This window comes from Schistocerca nitens, chromosome 7 (assembly GCF_023898315.1).
Source record: "Schistocerca nitens isolate TAMUIC-IGC-003100 chromosome 7, iqSchNite1.1, whole genome shotgun sequence".
Classification (NCBI taxonomy): domain Eukaryota; kingdom Metazoa; phylum Arthropoda; class Insecta; order Orthoptera; family Acrididae; genus Schistocerca; species Schistocerca nitens.
The window spans coordinates 175,403,069-175,423,262 of NC_064620.1; the positions used below are offsets into that span (position 1 = coordinate 175,403,069).

General features: G+C 42.5%; 1 protein-coding gene across 1 annotated transcript in view; it reads left to right on the top strand.

Moving 5' to 3' along the window:
* Window positions 1-20,194, top strand: part of LOC126195328 (RNA-binding protein fusilli) — a 1,033,937-nt gene that overhangs the window by 269,295 nt on the left and 744,448 nt on the right. The window contains exon 4 of the mRNA XM_049933898.1: window positions 4,097-4,132. The gene's annotated coding sequence lies outside the window, so the exon portion shown is untranslated. The remainder of the gene's footprint in view (window positions 1-4,096; window positions 4,133-20,194) is intronic.

Sequence of the window (20,194 nt, forward strand, 5' to 3'; positions counted from 1 at the left end):
GACTAGGATCGCACGGGTTCCAGCCTGCAGGGGAAAATCAGGTTTGTGTTATCTATGAATGGAATAGGTTCACAAATATCCTGGAAGTTCCAACAAGGCAGCAATTGCAGTCTTTCGGGCTCTGGTCTGTCAAATACGAGGGTGGTTAGAAAAGTTCTTGGAACTGAAACTTTTTTTATTTTTCAATGTAGTCTCCTTGTTGATTAATGCACTTGGCACAACGGTGTTCCAGTGCCTTGACCCCATCTCGAAAACGAGTTTCCTCCAAGCCTGCACAATAGTTGTCAAGTCCGGCTATCAGTTCTTCGTCTGAAGTGAATTTTCGACCACAAAGAAAAATTTTCAGTTTTAGGAAGAGATGGAAGTCTGACGGAGCCCTGTCAGGTGAATAAGGCGAGTGTGGCAACAATTCATACTTTAGTTCGTGTACAGCCGGCCGGAGTGGCCGAGCGGTTCTAGGCGCTACAGTCTGGAACCGAGCGACTGCTACGGTCGCAGGTTCGAATCCTGCCTCGGGCATGAATGTGTGTGATGTCCTTAGGTTAGTTAGGTTTCATTAGTTCTAAGTTCTAGGCGACTGATGAGCTCAGAAGTTAAGTCGCATAGTGCTCAGAGCCATTTTTTAGTTCGTGTATTTTGGCATGTCGATGGCACATGTTTTTTATCCAGCGTCAAGAGTCGCGGCACCCATCTTGCAGATAATTTTTTCATTTCTAATTATTCAGTTAAAATGTGATATACCCTTTCAGATGACATCTGGCAAGCGTGAGCAATTTCACGCACTTTCGATCGGCGATCCCCCATGAACATTTTGTGCACTTTTGCAATGATTTCTGGAGTAGTGACTCATCTTGACCGACCAGTGAGCGGATCATCATCTAAGCTCTCCCGACCAAATTTAAATTCATGTGTCCACTTGGCAACAGTTGAATATGAAGGAGCATAGTTCCCCACTGTATTCTGGAAATCGGCGTGAATGTCGTTTGCTTTACTATCTTTCTTTACGAAGTACTTAATCAGTGCTCGAATCTCGATTTTTTCCATCTTCGCAAATCACTACGCGGGAACAACAACAACAGATCTACATCACCGCCACAACTCTCTTCCAAGAGCACTGACGTGGCACGTGTTTACAGGCAACAGTGACATGAATATCACGTGAACAATTCGTTGCGCTAGCGCTGACCTCTCGTGGTGATTCCGAAAACTTTTCAAACCACCCTCGTAGCCTAAGTGACCGATACGGGGTCATAGCTAGCGAGCGGTTTGGGTGACTGGGGCTTGGCGCTCTTAAATATGATCGAGACTACATTAATAGTTTGCTGGAAGGGTGTGTGGAACAATGTTCACTATACAGGTGAATAAGTATGAAATACATTGTATAAGGCTGTAAACAATGTGGTACTATCTACTTCAACGCCGATAAATACTTAGTCAGTCAAAATGAGTTAGAACATGAATTCACTTGCACTGCATCTGCAGAAATCCGCGAACGGTTGAATTGCATTAACTAACTGCACCAGTGTTATCAAGAAAAAAAAAATAGAATCTCTCACTGCACCAAGTCTGTATCTGTATCCTGAATCTCAAAAAAACATGCACCAACAGGCCTTAGGTCATTTTGTGTGATATACACTGTACAACGTGCTCCTCGAACCACTGTAGCACAGTTCTGACTGCGAGACATTGTCAGTTACACTGCTGAAAGGTGACATCTCCGTCTGGGAAGACATCAAGCAAGAAGGGATGCAGGTGGTTCGCAGCTGTCAGCGTGTTTTCGATTACTACCACAGGTCTCATGCAAGAGCTGGCGAATGTCTCCCATAGCGTAATACTGCTCCCACCAGCCTGCGTCCGTGGCGCGCCGCAGTTTTGAGACGCCGTTCACCTCTATGACGACCATCGACCAAGTGTAGCGAAAATGTAATTCACCAGAAGAGCCGCCACGTTTCCATTGATCGACGGTCGAATCCCGATGGTCCGTTTCTCATGGATCAACATGTGAACACCTAGGGGTAGTCTGCTGCGGAGCTCCGTGTTCAACAATGTACGATGAACGGTGTACTCCGAAACACTTGTGCGTGCACCAGCACACCAGCATTGTGCTTTTTCGACAGAGATGACACAGATCATCACTATCGTATTTTACAGAGCAGACAAGCCTCCGAAACCCACGTTCTATGAAAAGTGGTTGACGTCCAACCATTTGCCACCAAGTGGCAGTTTCACTGTCCTCCTACCTCTTTCCGTAGATGCTCACGACAGTAGCAATTGAACATTCGACCAGCTTCGCCGTTTTCGAGGCACTAATTCACAGGATCTGCTTAATAATAATCTGCCCTTTGTCAAATTCGCATATCTCAGTGTATTTCCCCCATTTGCAGCCCAAGCTTCACTAGATTGATCCCCCGTCCGTGTCTGCTCCGCTTGCATATCTTTGTTACCACGTCACGTGCCCGCAATGCCACCAGGTGGCATTCAGCGTCTTGGTTTATCAGTGTATAACTCAAAACATTCAATTTCCCTATGGCAATATTCTGACATGGATAACGGTTGTAAACGGTAAGAGTCACTGCAAAATGGTGCACTGCTAGGTGAAACAGGAGTTTTTTATTATTTTGATTTTAATTTTATTTCAGCTTGTTTTTGATTCAGTATCTGAAGTGAATTGTGCTGTTGGAAAAAGGTGGGGTATCCCATTCAAACATGTATTGGTAAGACAAAGCTAAAGGAAGATGCAGATAAAAAAGACAAGACTGAAAGTTGCTGAGTTTCTTTTTTTTTGCATTGTCGTCTGTAGTTAGCATGTACTGTAGAGACATCACAAAGATACAAATCAAGAATGACAGAATGATAAATATGGCCTGGATACTTAGTTAAGGAATAAGAAAATAAGTCACACGTCTCTCATTGTGTTATTATTGAAAACTGTGTAGATCTTATTCCACGATTGCTGCAAGGATCGTGTTTTTGTCATTGTGTAATGTAAAATACTTGTTTGTAATAATAAATGCATTGTTAAAACAGTTACTCATAAAAACGTAGTTGTATGGAAGAAAGATTAACTTTTGTGAAGATGAGAATAAATAAACAGAAATTTAAAAAAGATCTGTGACAGACTACAAATCCAAAGGTACAGGGTTCAATTCTCAGTCGGTCTTACGATTATTTCTGTTAGTCTTCGCTTTTTTATCTCTGGCAGTTGCTTGTTAATGTGAAAAATGCCAAATTATGTCGTTTTTCGGAGTGCACAGGTAAGTCGGTTCAAATGTCGGATGGTGGCAGGGTTATCTAACCCAATAGTAAAATATTGTTTGCATAGTGCTGTCCTTTTCTCTAAATTGTGTGTTTATCATTATTCGGACCACTTTTTTTTCACTTTTGGTTTTATGGGTCTTAGTAAATGGAGTGGCGCGTTTTTATTATCAAGTTCTCGGCCCATATATGTCACATGTTTTGCTAGTTCGTTTGCCTACTCATTGCCTTTTCAGGCAAGTGCTCTACCGACTGAGCTATCCAGACATGTCTCACGTACCGTCCTCGCAGCTTCACTTCCTGCAATACCTAGTTTCAGAGTAGTGCACTCTCCGCTGTAGAATGTAAAGTTATTCCGCAAAGACTCCCGTAGGCTTTCTCCGCAATATCCTTTCTTCCAAGTCCCGCAAGGTATGCGGAAAACTTCTGCGAAGTTTGGAAAGTAGGAGAGAGGAGGTTCTGTCAGAAGCGAAGCTGTGAATGCGAGTCGTGAATCGTGCCTGGATAGCTCGGTCCGTAGAGCATTTGTACCGAAAAGCAAAGGTTCTGGGTTCGAGTCCTGACTAGAAACAAAGTTTTAATGTGCCAAGAAGCTCCGCATGTTGAATGAGTTGTCCAATACGCGACTCCTCAAATCATGAACTGATACGGTTATAACAATGGACGGGCTGTAGCAATGAATTTGATTATAGGTAGTGGGATACACAAAGCTACACTGAACAGAACTGTGACAGACTTCCTAGTAGCAATACTCCATGATTTATTGTATTCTTTGATACAACTTAACACCAAGTTAATGTTTACTGAAATTCCTTGCAATAGAAGTATGTTGCTGTTTCAGGTATTCTCCTTGCTGCGACTGCAGAGTATCGCAAAGGTAAATATTAAATGTAATCACTTTCACTTTACTAAGGCCCAAGCCACGGATAAATAAGTAAGCAAGAAATCACTTTTACGTTAGATATAAGGCTGGAGCCGACCAGCAGGCGCGGAGCTCCTCGTTGTGACGTCATGCTTGTCCGCCTCGGCCGAAAGCGAATATTTGCTGTTATGTCAGCCAAACGGTCACCTTCGTGGCAAAGCAGTATCTCTAGCAGCTCAGCGGAACCATGAGTGAAGTTTGGTGGAAGTGGTCACGATAGTATGACGAACCATTACATTTTAAATTTTCTAGAGTTTTGTCACCAAAAACTGAAGACAAAAATCCCATATTGTCTGATGCTAAGAGTGAAAGTAAGCGTGTCGTAAAAATAGGGAAGAAAACCGATTTTCCTTAGCTTTGTGATCTGTCCGTATGCTTTCTATTAGGGGCGATCAAAAAGGTTTCGCTTGAGGGCGTCGCTGCAGCGTTATGAAATGTGGCGCGACTCCGATGCGTGTGTATAAGCACTGACATGTAGGCAAGGGATTACTGTCTTTCCGACGTGCGTGCGGGAAATGCTGAAATGGTAACTATGGCAACGTTATTAGCAAATGCGTCCAGAGAGGATCAGTGTGCTGTTATTCTGTTTTTGGCTGCCAAAGGACTACACCAGCAGACATCCATCGGAGAATGAAGAATGTCTGGCAAAAGTTGCCAAGATTACATCCATCGGAGAATGAAGAATGTCTGTGGGGCAACATGTTTGCAGTAAACCACTGTTGTGGAATAGTGCGCGACGAAGGGCGGCGCTGCTTTATGATAATGCGCGTACCCATATCACAATGCAGAAATTACGGCAACTCTAATGGGAGACACTCGGTCATCCGCTGTTTAGCCCTGATTTCTCCCCATGCGATTATCACTCTTTCGATCTCTTACAAAAGGCCCTGAAGGCTCGACTATTATTTTCAGACGAGGATGTGCAGCAGGCGCTTACGGACTTCTTCACGCAGCTTGACACGGCGTTTTCCCAAACGATTATCTTCAACCTGGTGCGTCGGTGAGATGATTGCCTCAGCGCTCACGACAGTTTTGCCTGACTGGCGTACCTGTTCTGGCCTGTACGGCCTTTGAACGGAAACCTTTTGATCTTCCATTATAATACATATCCGTCGCGCTGGAGTGACCCTCAAGAATTTATATTTAATACCACAGTGACGGACATGTAAATTAGCTCAAGCAATGACACCGTACACGTTGCTATTTTCGTGAGAGAAGAAGATGAGATGAAGGAGAGTAAAGATTTTCCTTTTGTCATAGGTCATAGGCGTTGCCCCCATAACGGTATACGCAGCTGCCTTCAACGTGTCTCTCAGCGAACCAACATCTTGGTCCCATTTTCGCTTTCTCCTTCATTCATCATAGCTACTTGTTGAGATTTTTTTTTCTTCCACCTCTTCTACCAAATGTACTCTATTAGAGTCACACCGGAGTAAGTGGGTACTTCGATTTTAAGACGTATTTACGAAGAAACAGTAAACCTCCATGAAATAAATTGGAATTGAACGGAAATCGCATTAGTTGACTTTTCGTTTTTCTTGATAGAATATTTTATACGTTATGAATTAAAACCATAATTATATGTACACGACAGACATACTAAACAATCGAAATTCTGTTCTGAGTTTCCTGCTTCATTGGGATGAAGTGGATACTGAACACATTTTCCACAATTTTTTTTTTTCTTTTCTGCTACGACTCAGTACTCATGGTACCATGTGCTACATTTTTCGCTCTGAATTCAGTCGCAAATCGGCTAATTTGTTCAAAGAATGACCTGCTGCAAATCCTACACACATTCGTATCCAGTTTTGCTCGTTCGTAGTTCTCTTCCTCGTCGGAAGGGAAACAATTTGTGCTTTCCTGGCTTAATTTTTGTATACTTTGAAAAGTTGCCGAGATTACTGCCGCCTGCCTCTTTATTGCACCTCAACGCTTTTAGTCGTGTGATAAGGTTTCGTGGGAGACGCATCTTGCTGCATCCGTTGGATTGCTGGCTGGTGAAAATGGTCACTTAATGTTCCCAGAGCTGTATCAGAAATCAACTTTTCTTAAGATATTGTCAGCTGATTGAGAGGGAATATTCTCGTCCCTCCGAAAACCTCCTACTGCATTTAGATAGTAGCTGATTTTTGCCAGGCGTCCTTCAAGAGAGGACCAAACTGCGTTTTCGTAATCGCCTTGTGCGGGTAGTTGAACGTCCTTTAACGGCACTCTTGCTCGTAGAAGCTGTCCAGTGGCGTGAAAACTGCCGTGTCAGAGAGGGAGGCTTGAAGCCTCACTCTTATGTTGCACACAACATTTGAAACATAGACTGACACTGTGCGAGCCCTGTGGTCGCTCATCAAAAGCACTTCGATCCCGCTGGCTTTGATTTGCAAAAATGTCTTACACATGTAAAGAATGTTTCTTTGTTAATGTTGTCTGATTCTGTCATGCAGATAGGGGATCCTGGCGGCATTCCATTACAAACTTTTAAGCGTGGTTCCTTTAAACACAATGAAGAGACAAATGAACTTTATTGTAGAATTGCAGGAGGCACTGCAGTCCTATTATCTCCCCTTTTCCTACATGTCACGCAAACGTTTGTTTGGTTTTTAGTAGCAACAACTCGAGTAGGAAGGTGATCGTTGGCAGAAATACCAGTCTTATCAACGTTGAATATCCTTTAGCCTTCGTCCAACAATTTAAAGCGTAGCAGTGCTGACTCCAAGAGGTCGTAGAATTCATTGTGGGATTTCCTTGTCAACCAGAAACTTTGGACTGTGAAATGGCTGCAGGTATTCTTGTGGACAAATCCTTGTGAACGCCCATAAATTCCTGGAACCAGTCGTGCCCAGCTATTTTGAAACAGTGTCGATTTTTCACAACATGAAATCTACCTTGCTAACATCCCGTGGGATTAAAGGATTTGGCCACATCTTGGAGCCTCTTTACTAGAACAGTTTCCTTCTCGCTTATGAAAACAGATAGTTTTCCTGTATTTTGCTATCTTTAGTTTTCTCCAGCGCAAAGCATATGGCATTATAGTGTTTGATACCACTAGCAGCACGCACAGTGGCTCCATTTCTTACAACGTCCATTGTCCCTCTCTCCTACTCGGGCTTCCATTTCAGTAGAGCGCTATTACATTTCTTCATGCATGTATGTGGCAGCTACAGAAAATAGTTCACCTTTAACCAGAGACATTTAAATTAACTTATAGTTCGTATTAATATGTTTGTTACATTATCCCACAGTGTAAGTTTTAGTTATCTCATAGCAATCCTATTTATAAAATGTTGTAAACAACGCATATCTTTTCTCGGTATGTTTCGGGCTTTCAAAATAATAATGTGATGAAATGGGGTGGCCCTCAACTACATACTCAGAGTTGAAATACACTCCTGGAAATGGAAAAAAGAACACATTGACACCGGTGTGTCAGACCCACCATACTTGCTCCGGACACTGCGAGAGGGCTGTACAAGCAATGATCACACGCACGGCACAGCGGACACACCAGGAACCGCGGTGTTGGCCGTCGAATGGCGCTAGCTGCGCAGCATTTGTGCACCGCCGCCGTCAGTGTCAGCCAGTTTGCCGTGGCATACGGAGCTCCATCGCAGTCTTTAACACTGGTAGCATGCCGCGACAGCGTGGACGTGAACCGTATGTGCAGTTGACGGACTTTGAGCGAGGGCATATAGTGGGCATGCGGGAGGCCGGGTAGACGTACCGCCGAATTGCTGAACACGTGGGGCGTGAGGTCTCCACAGTACATCGATGTTGTCGCCAGTGGTCGGCGGAAGGTGCACGTGCCCGTCGACCTGGGACCGGACCGCAGCGACGCACGGATGCACGTCAAGACCGTAGGATCCTACGCAGTGCCGTAGGGGACCGCACCGCCACTTCCCAGCAAATTAGGGACACTGTTGCTCCTGGGGTATCGGCGAGGACCATTCGCAACCGTCTCCATGAAGCTGGGCTACGGTCCCGCACACCGTTAGGCCGTCTTCCGCTCACGCCCCAACATCGTGCAGCCCGCCTCCAGTGGTGTCGCGACAGGCGTGAATGGAGGGACGAATGGAGACGTGTCGTCTTCAGCGATGAGATTCGCTTCTGCCTTGGTGCCAATGATGGTCGTATGCGTGTTTGGCGCCGTGCAGGTGAGCGCCACAATCAGGACTGCATACGACCGAGGCACACAGGGCCAACACCCGGCATCATGGTGTGGGGAGCGATCTCCTACACTGGCCGTACACCACTGGTGATCGTCGAGGGGACACTGAATAGTGCACGGTACATCCAAACCGTCATCGAACCCATCGTTCTACCATTCCTAGACCGGCAAGGGAACTTGCTGTTCCAACAGGACAATGCACGTCCGCATGTATCCCGTGCCACCCAACGTGCTCTAGAAGGTGTAAGTCAACTACCCTGGCCAGCAAGATCTCCGGATCTGTCCCCCATTGAGCATGTTTGGGACTGGATGAAGCGTCGTCTCACGCGGTCTGCACGTCCAGCACGAACGCTGGTCCAACTGAGGCGCCAGGTGGAAATGGCATGGCAAGCCGTTCCACAGCATTACATCCAGCATCTCTACGATCGTCTCCATGGGAGAATAGCAGCCTGCATTGCTGCGAAAGGTGGATATACACTGTACTAGTGCCGACATTGTGCATGCTCTGTTGCCTGTGTCTATGTGCCTGTGGTTCTGTCGGTGTGATCATGTGATGTATCTGACCCCAGGAATGTGTCAATAAAGTTTCCCCTTCCTGGGACAATGAATTCACGGTATTCTTATTTCAATTTCCAGGAGTGTATAAAAACTTACGGGATACCTAGTTAACGCATTACAGGCCAAATACTGCTGAGTCTACAGTATACGATAAGAATACACACATGAATCGAATGGTCGAAGGTTTCTATCACTCGGCAGTTGCGAATTATGAATGTAACATATAAATTTATAAATGAAAGATTGCAATTAAATAAAATCTGCAGGTACTATCTTAACCACTTTAAATGATGAGTATGATCGTAGAAGTACTTTTGAGAATGGGGTATATTTCTGCAAAACACTTATTGGTGTCGATGGTCTAGCAATTAAATAAAATATAAGTTGAATAGCAGGGAAACAATAGATTCCTACTGCACATAATTAGTTATGAACAACAACATAGCTCGCGAGATATTCACTTCTAAACGCACACTACGTCTTCACTGCAGAAGCTACGGAAAACACACAAGAGCACAGGTCGGCACTCCGAAATATTTCTATCCTCCGCGACCACGCGCAAGCTGCTCCACTGTCCAAGTCTTTCCGCCGACTGTGCGTCCGTCGCCTGTACTGTCCGCGTCCAGCACTGCCGTCCTGTCCCTCGCGCCGCACTCTCCCCAACTCCTCTGTCCTCTCTCGAAACGATGCTCTTCTCCCGCTTCCATCCAGTCTCCCCATTCACGAGCGCTGTGATTGACTAGAGCACTCGCGCCATGTCTTCAAACCAACGCACCCACAAACATATTTAAGTACATACGAAATACTAGATCTACATTTAAATACTTGAAATTAAATAAATATTCCTACGGTTGGACCATAAACACGCTCCAACACACATTATTAAATACATAAACAATTAAATAAACATATATCAGAAGAGAAGAAGCAAAAGGTAGACCAGGAGTCTAAAGTCTCTGTGCTTTCTAAAACACAGTAAATGTTTAACCAATTTCATCATGAATAGCATATATCGGATATTAACAAATAGATGAATCAATATATTTATAAGCATGCTGCTACCGTTTTTTCGTGTAACTGTGGAGTACTTAAGGCCTGACGCGATCGATAGTAATCGGCCACTTTGACCTCCTATAACTCATGTACTATTCAAGTTACATGCCTATAATTCATACCAATTTAGGTTTACACTAACAGCTTTCTAAAGACACGGTAATCGACCAAATCGGATGAAGCGTTTATGTTTTGGAAATTCGTTGCTGGGTGTTACTTGTATAATTTACCGTCAGATACTAAACTTAAAACTAATGAAGATATTGAAAATCTGATTACACCATCAGAATTGTCGTGCAAATAATAGTAATGTACATGTCTCTATTTGAGGTATCATGTTTCATCTGGCTACTATTAATTTCTATACAAACTGTGAAATGTCTGCCATAATGGTTTCACAAAGTCCGCCATCTTTGGCGCTCTCGGCATACAAGACTCTTTCATTGACACAGCGTCACTAAGGAATTCCCAGCCACGTGCTCGCCCAGGCTCTGACGAACATCCTGTGCGGCCGCGCCAACTTGGTATATTTTCAGGGCGCCACAATTCGCCTGTTACCTCACAAAGTCAAAAGTATTTTTATAGGTAACCAGTGCAGTAAACGACTCCGATAACCCCTGTGTGGCTCTATCTCTCGCTATTATACGTATCAGTTAAATTCAAAACTTGATTTGAGTTGTTCGCTTTCTGTTAAAATGTCATTACTCCTTTTGGCAGGATCGGTATATCATCAATTTACCTTAAACACTATTAATAGTAGTGACATTATTGTGACAGTTATATCCATGATGATAATCAGCGTATGGCATTGGTGGCCGGTAGACCCCTCACGGAGCGGTTCGACCGCCGCTCCACAAGTTCTTTAACGGCACTACGGCGACTTGCGAGTGAATGAGGATGAAATGATGATGAGACATACAACACCCACCCATTCCCCGCCGGGAATCGAACCCGGGACCCCGTGCGCGGGAAGCGAGAACGCTACCGCAAGACCACGAGTCGCGGACAGTTATATGCATAATCGTTATTGTTACGGGTAAGTCACGGCAATGATAAATGTAAAAATAATATTAAGGTTTCTGGTTAAATGTAAGAGAAGGGCTGGAGGTCCAAATCCTACCATTCATCTGTGTTTATTAGATTGGCTCTCTTTTCCTTTCTACGACAGTCGTATACCGGATAACCAAAATAAGACCGCCTCAGAAACTGAGCACCAAACTCTAATCTTAACATTCCGGTATACCGTTGACTGTTCAGATGACGATTTTATGCTGCATAATGGCGAATATTCTGTGATTTCATGTACCTCAACTGGGTGAAACACATCTTATCGGAAAAAAATGAGTAACTCAGGATCCAAATGTCCCAACACAACTTCATTATAAACCCATGAGCAGAGCTGAATACAGACCGGATTGAAAGCTGTCACGTTGTTCTTGCACAACCAACCGGTGTTGCGATTTTTTCGGTATTGTCTTCAGGCTGGATTTGGTTTCAGCACTGTGTTCTCCTTTTAGAACTTGTTTAGAGCAATTGCCCGCGAAAGGCAAAGGTCCCGAGTTCGAGTCTCGGTCCGGCACACAGTTGTAATTTGCCAGGAAGTTTTGTTTAGAATAGTTGTCTGATGATCTCTTTGTTGCCACGAAACGCTTAGAAAATGTTTCGGGCAGTTTTGTTTCGGGCAACGTCTACAGTAGAACCCCTCTCATCCGACCTTGGTTAGTCCGTCACTCCGGTTAGTCCGACCATGCTCAGGCTCGCGAGCCTGTGCCTACTTGTCACTGACTGGACGCCTGTGGGGCCATTGTTGAGGTGTCTATCGCTGTGCATATTGTTATACTGTACGTTATTGTGCAGTTTTATCTTTTGTTGGGATTAAAAAACGTCGTTTTTTGCTTCATTCCGTGTTCTCTACAGTACTTATTACTGTAGATTTATTGTGTGTACAGTTGTCTGTTTTTCAGCATGTCTGGATTAAAACGTAAACACGTAACTCTTTCACTAAATGAAAAATTAGCAGTCCTACAAAGACTGGACGAAGGAGAATCGCTCCAAAAAATTGCAAAGGAACTGAATGTAGATGTTACGACAATTAAGGATTGGAGGAAGACTCGGAAGGACATTGAATCCTATGCAGTTACGAATGATGGTAAAAACACTCTGAAGAATCGCAAAACATTAAAAAAGCTAAACTTGAACTGCTTGATAACGCATTGTGGATATGGTTTTGTCAAGAAACAAGGAAAGGAACTCCAATATCCGGGCCAATTCTCAAAGAAAAAGCGATAGTTGTGCACAAAAAACTGGAAGCCGAAAGTAAATTTGTTGCCAGTGAAGGCTCGATTGATCGTTGGAAAAATCGTCATGGTGTCCGATTTGTTTCTACTTCCGGTGAAAAACTATCTGCCGATGCCGCAGCTGCTAAGTAGTTTTCAGTTAAGTTTCGAGAAATTCTAGAAGAAAATGAACTGTTACCCTGCCAAGTGTATAACATCGACGAGACAGTGCTGAACTTTAAAATGTTGCCAACAAAAACGCTCGCAGCTTCAAATGAATCCGTGGTAGGAATGAAATTTATAAAAGATAGAATAACAGTCATTCCTTGTAGCAACGCAGATGGTGCTCACAAGCTTCCCTTGTTCGTCACTGGCAAATCTAAGAAGCGAAGGGCATTCAAAAATACAAACTTATCTTCCTTGCCGGTTTATTACCGCAATCAAAAATCTGCTTGGATGGACTGCAACCTTTTTAAATCCTGGTTTTTTGACGAATTTGTGCTATCGGTCGAAAAAGACTTGAAGCAAAAAAATCTGCCTGTTCGTGCTCTACTGCTATGGCGAAGACGAACCCCCCACCCGGATTTCACACAACGATGCAAAAAACGCTTTTGACATCGCCCTTCAATACATCGAACAGAATCCAACTTCAACTCCAATGGACGTTTCGTGGGTAAAGAAAAATGGACGGACACTGCAGCTAAATCTAGAACAACATCTGCTAAACAAAAATGTATCACTGACTTTTTTCCCAAGTAATTTGTTTTCGTTTTTACTGTAAAAACAATGCATACAGTATAATCATTTCTTAGTTTTTCATGCAGTAGTTTATTTCTTTGTAAAAAATTTCTTTTTTGATGCAGTGCTATAAACAAGTTTTAGATTACAGTGTATATCGTTTATACGTTATTAAGTACAGTACAGTACTGTAATTTGTTTGTCGTTGTTCCTTTTAAAACCATTACATTTTATAGTGTGTGTAGACGTTTTTTAGATAATATATTGTTTAACACTGTGTAAAAAAACACCTTTTTATATTGCTGTAGACGTCTTTTAGTTCTTAAATCGTTTAATTTTTTGTACTAAATGTCTTTCTATTTTTTTTTTTTTGCAATAAATATTAGATTTTTCGGATAATCCGACCTTTTTTTCGTTCCGACCATGGTCCCGGTCCCGAAGGTGACGGGTTAGAGGGGTTCTACTGTACTTGAAAGGACATGTTTCGATCAGTAACAACTAGTGGTCTGCCGTCCAAGGGAGTGTTTCGAACAGGGGAATGGTACGTTTGTGGTAGATGCTCCACTCTGATGTTGACATCATCTTACGTTGGTATGGAAATAAAGGTAAATTCTACTCTGCACTCACCCAGACTTAGGTGATAGGAATGTCGAAGGTAGATAAAAAGCCGCATCTGAGCGCTTTTAAACTGTTAACGACTTTTTTGAGGAAAGTGAGAAGAAAAATGGATCCAAAGATAGGATTATGATTAGCCAAGGTCACAGTGGGTCAGCAAGAAGTTAAAAATCCTTGACCTCGATGCCCAGTTGCAGGTTGCCTATCTAACAGTTACCAGGGGCAACAGAAATTTGATTTCCAGTATTTCGTACAGTTATTGACCTAATTTAAACATCTAAAATTCTGTCGCGATCTACGAATTAAGTGATGTTCTTAAAGGTTTAACAACACTAAAGCAATGTTACTCTAGGAAACTGTGAGTATCTGGAGCAGTGTAACTCACTGTGCGGCATTAACTCAGGGTATATCCATCCAGTATTTGAGAATGAAAGAATATAGAGACTTCCATAAAATTTTGTACATAATTTCGAACATTGATGAAACTTTTTCTCGCCACCACCTTCTACAAAACGATTCTAGGGAAAAAGTTTACTACTTACTATATTTTCGCTCTTCATGCAGTAAAATTTCAGCATCGAGTTTGGCGTTTTAACTGATTACTTCTTTACTACTAACTGTCTTCACTGCACATTTTACAGACAATATCCACCTGCCACTGAATGTAGCTGCAAAATTATATCATTTTATGACACACTGTTCAGGAAATACGACGTCATAAACATTGAGTTTAATGAAAAACAGATTTTGCTTAAGGGGCTCCGGAACGCCCTGTACTTGCAATGTTAAAATAACGCTTATAAATTACATCTTTCCTCACAAAGTATTTGAGGTAGAAGTTGAACTTTTTACAGATTGTTTATTGGAATATGGGCTACAACCTAACACAGGGATTTTACAAAATTTTAGTTCAGTTATTAAAGATGATTTTTTTTTCAGTTGTAATGAAAATTCACAACATTTTTTTGCAATTTTTTATTTATATATTCAAAAATATACAGTTTTTTGGAAAAAGGCTGTGTTAAATTATGCAGAAGGTACTGTGTAACATTTACTGAAAGTTTGAAACAAATATGTTTGGAAGATCCTTAGAAAACATGTAATTAGTATGAGAAAATAAAAGTTTTGGGAATCGAGCGACAAAGATTGGATTAACTTTTTAGTGCATTCCAGGTCCATAGGATGGATTATCTTCATCCTCTGCAAACTCCTCCTCCAGCTTCCTCTTGTTCCTCCTCCTGTTTACTCTTGCTTGTATTTCTAGATTCTTTACAGCCCTGTCTGCAGCCCGAAGGCGTTCCTTGTCTAAAGCAAGCATCGCTCGTACGATGTTAGAACCTATCTTCATTCCCATATTTCTAAATACCTTGCACCTTACAATGTTGCCATCATTGAAAGTCGCAACAGCATCATACACACCAAAGTAAAGTGTTTCTATTCCAACAAATACAGTCTTGGGGATTCTCGACCATATAACACTATTTACACTTTCATTGGGGTTTTGAGTTTTTCGGTGAATACACTTTTTCAACAGTTCAGGTGCTGCTAAGTCTCTGAAAATAGGTTTTATCACCTCCATTATTGCATGAGGCAGACTATGCTTATGAGTGTACACTTCACCAGTTAGCAATCCTTTGTTATATTTACACCAACTGTCTTCTTCTTTGGGACACAAGCTATGTTGGGGATTTTCATCATCTTTATTGTTTACAGTAATAACACATACCTTTGGCTTTCCAACATTTCTCCTTTTCTTAAAAGCCTTCAGAGGATTTCTAATAACTTTACTTTTACTCATTATTATACTTCAACAAAACAGAGACTCAAGAAACAGAATTAATTACGAATATTTTCGAGATAACGACAGAGTAAATAAACATGAAACAATCGACAATCACACCAGCGATATATATTGAACCATCACAGGTTAGCCACAACACATACTTTATCTCACATCACTAAAATGTACCTGATGAACACGGACGTTAATAATAACACCATTTGACAGCAGTTTAACAGCGCCACAGTGGGTCACGCCCATGTAGAACACATTTCAAAAAAAATTTAAAAATAGTTGTAGTCTTCGGAATTGAATAAATTATATATCTATTAAAAGGTAATAGTCTGCAGATTCAGAAAACGCAAAAAAGTAAAAATTGAACTTTTCATGATTTTGAGCCTTTCCGGAGCCCCTTAAAGTGGATAGCAAATTACACTGACTATACTCATCCATTGATTGATAATGAGAGTTCTTAGCGAGGTCCAACAAACTTCAAATATAATTCAAACCTTTTGTAATGCATTAAGTCAAATCTTTAACACCTTAACTCATTTGTAAGGTAATTAGACGTTTGAAACTGTTTTATACATGGAAGTTAGAGTCTTCAAAGATTTGGGGATTAGTGCTACATTACTAAGGACACAGAATGGTGTGCAGAAGTTTCGTGTACGAAGGCAAATTCAGTGTCTACAAATCAGATGGTATTCTGCTCATTTTGGGAAAACAATGAACAAATGATTGTTTTAGAAACGTTAATGTCAAATGACGCCGTATCATGAAAGAGGAGCATGTGTCATTGGATATGGTGAGTCGACCCTCATTTATGGATAACACTGCGACTGAACAGTTACTTCACACTTTTCAAAGATATTGTGAGACCTCTATTAGAGAACTCGCATCTTTCCATAAATTTACTTTATTTAGTTCATTTTAGCAGAGCTTGTAAGAAGACGCCCTAATCGCAGTAGATAATGTATTAAAGAAACAGAATAGGATAGCTCTTTAGAAGCATGGGTTCCTACCTTCACTCATGAGTTGAGAACATATGGCCCTTTTCAGCAAAAGGTGGATATTTGTTTATTGGTAATGCCACAGTAATATGGAAACATTGTTATATCAGAGCAAAAAAAATGGACGCTTGTAATGTGAAACAATCGTTCTCGAACGTACTCGGTGATGTACGAACTGTTATTCAAAATTTGGAGTGCGGACAAGGTTAAAAGAAGCAGGCAGTCATTACTCAGACGTGGTGCAGCTGACGCATCCGACGTCATGGACACACTCACGGCATCTGGTGCAGAATAAATGAACACCCTATAAGGTAGGGTGACCAAACGTCCCGGAAAACCGGGTGTGCGCGCGGGCTCTTCTTCCCGTGGTGGCACATTTGAGTGTGAATGTATAGTGCGAGAGAACTTACTGTCCTCCCCTTGTTTCCACTCACAATAACTAGACGGAACAAGTTGTCTGGTATAATTGTTTATTATATTAAACGTTACAACTTGCACAGGCAGCGCGCCACCTGCGGCTCCTGGCTTAGCTGGGAGACATACACGCCCGTCCGCTACGGGGTCTCGCAGCTACCTGCTCGGCCGTTACAACGGCTAAATCTACCTGTGCGCACAAAGGACCTGGGAGGTCCACTTCCGCACATAGGTTGGAAATTCTTCCGACAGGGAGCAGACTAAACTGGACAGTCTGACCTGCCCAGTTTGAAGCTGCCACTAGATGGCAGTTGGAGTGAGTAGCAGAGTCCAAACATACTCCCACTCTAAAATGAGTTTTCTCATTTTACAAATACCAAAATTTTAACAAACAACAAAACCAAAACAAGTAAACAATAAAAATATAACTAGACACAATATCAATGCACATAAAACATGAATACACTAACATTTGGGATGCCCACATCACCAAACACCACTGTCATGCTGCATGTGAAACACGATGGGTACTAACATGCAGGACACAAAACAATAGAATATTAATATTATACTGCATAAAAACATGAAATCAATACTAACAGCAGTTAGTCCACAAGAAACATCCACAGCCTCCAAGCTGATCATCTTATGAATTATGAGGTTATTCTAGTAAATGGCCATTTAGCAGTGGCTCAGTGTCATTTACCACTACACAGATCTGAGGGAACACTTAACTGATTCACTGCTTAGGTAGGGGACACAATTTTGCTATAGGCCTCTTAATCTGCCCATTAGCAGTTTTTACCATCACCACACGCACACACTTATCAGGACCGGGAAACAGCTGGTCAATGACACCCAGCCTCCACACCAAAGGAGGCAAATTATCCTCCTTGACCAACACATGATCGCCGATCTGCGGTTGCCATGCACCTTCCGATGTCCATTTTTTCCGTTGCTGCAGATCATGTATGTATTCTGTGGACCACCTCTTCCAAAAGGACTGATGCAACTGCTGCACAAGTTGCCATCTGTGCAACCTGTTGGCGGGAACCTCAAGGACAGAGGGTTCAGGATGAGCACAAAGGGGCTGTCCGATTAGGAAATGACCAGGAGTGAGAGCAGCAGGAGAATCTAGGTCATCAGAGAGAAGACACAATGGCCTTGAATTCAAGCATGCTTCTATCTGAATCAACACAGTAGTCAGTTCTTCAAATGTCAACACTGCATTGCCGACGACGCGTTTGAGATGCGACTTCATGCATTTGATTCCTGCCTCCCAGAGTCCACCAAAGTGAGGGGCACGAGGTGGAGTGAACCTCCAACTGATTCCCTCTGAGGTCGAATAATTCACCACACCTTCAACAGTAACATCATTGGAGAGAAAACGTTTAAGCTCATTGTCTGCACCTACAAATGTGGTACCATTGTCACTGTACATGTGAGAAGGTTTCCCTCTTCTTGCAATGAATCTCCTGAGGGCGGCCAAAAATGAACTTGTTACCAAGTCACTAACTAATTCTAAGTGGATGACCTTGGTTGCCATGCAAATGAATAAAGCAATATAAGCCTTGGTGGTAACTTTACTCCACCTTCCACCATGCTTTACAGCAATAGGGCCTGCATAATCTACTCCACAGTGCTGGAATGGATGAGACTGGTTTACTCTAGCTGCAGGTAGCTGACCCATGAGTTGAACTGCTGTCTTGGACTTAAGCCTAAAGCATTTTATACATTTTCTGATAACTCCCTTGACTGTGTTACGCCCATTGGGGATCCAGAACCTCCTACGCAACATAGCCAACAAAAGTTGTGACCCAGCGTGCAACAGATTTTCATGTTCATCTATAATGAGAATTTTGTCAAATGATGCTTAGGCGGTACGATAATAGGATGGCGCTCATCATAAGGTACACTAGCATTCATTAATCTCCCTCCCACTCGTAAAATACCTTCGGCATCAACAAACGGGTGCAAATCCCTTAATTTGCTATTATGTGGAATAGGGGAACTGTCCATCACCAAAGCGATCTCATTACCATATTCATGCATGAATGCAGCGTATTCCTTCTGCAGATTCGGTTGCCTTTTAAACCTCCTCTCAAGATGTGCCAATCTCCGAGATGCTTGTTGTCGTGATTCGCCTAATGATTTACAGTCAGGTTTCACTGGTAGTCGAACCACAAATCTCCCTTCTTCATCTCGTGCCGTGTGGTGCTGAAAGTGAGCCTCACATATTTTACCCTGCTTACTAATCGTTTTCGTAGACAGTTCCTCTAACTCCCAAAATCTTTGCAGTTTGGCATCTAAATTGTCACCTCTAACAAAGCACGAGGTCACTGTAGAACGAGGCATGTTGCATGAAACTGAAGGCATCCTACCAGACAAAATCCAGCCAAATTTTGTTTCGACCAGTGAGGGATGACCTGGTTTCACCAGCCTTTCCTTACAAACAACGTCAAAGAAAACCTCAGCACCAAGAATTAAATCTACTGTGGCAGGCTTGTTGAATTCTGGATCAGCGAGCGGAAGATTACATGGGACACTCCAGGACCTTGTGTCTATCTTTCTCGCTGGTAGGTCACTGGTGACATGATCTACGACAGCACAAGTGGTTCTGACACGAAAGTCGTTGACCCTAGACGACAGTTCAACATCACAAGTGTAAGACACTGAGGCAGCAAAGGCATTGTTTATGCCCTTCACAGGAAACGAATGTTTACTTCGTTTCAGTTTTAATTTCTCTGCCATGCCCTTAGATATAAAGGATAGCTGACTCGCACTATCTAGCAGAACTCTGCAAACCTGCTGTCTACCCATGCTGTCTTTAATGTTGACAACAGCTGTTGCCAACAAAACATTACAATGGGTGTTTACCTTCCCGTTCGTAGTTTGATGGGCCAGGGAATGGCCTCCTGGTTCACTGTTCTGCCCATTCCTTGGTTCAGCAGGCTTGTGGAGCAGTATGTTGTGCCTTCCTTTACAGGTCTTACAAGGAGAAATCCTGCATTTAGTCGAGAAATGACCAGAGCGGATGCACAAAAAACAAAGCTTATTTTTTGTGACATATGCCCGCCGCTCATCGACATTTAGTGCTTAGTGATAATATGAGGTTCACTACAAAAATTACATGATTCCTGAGCATCAGCATTAGCGAGATGAGCCCTTCTCACATGTCTCGTTTGATTTAAATTATTAACATATCCTTGCAAATCCCTTGAGGTGTTATCCCTGAACCTGATCAACTCAAGGGCCTGACATTTTGTTTCCAAAAAATCTATTAGTTGATTTAATGTGGTGAATGTCGACCCAGACATCTTTACCTCCCACTCATGACGATCTGTGGGTCGCATACTGGACAGAATCTCTTCCGAGAGAATAACTTCATGAAGTGGAACATCAGGTTTGAGA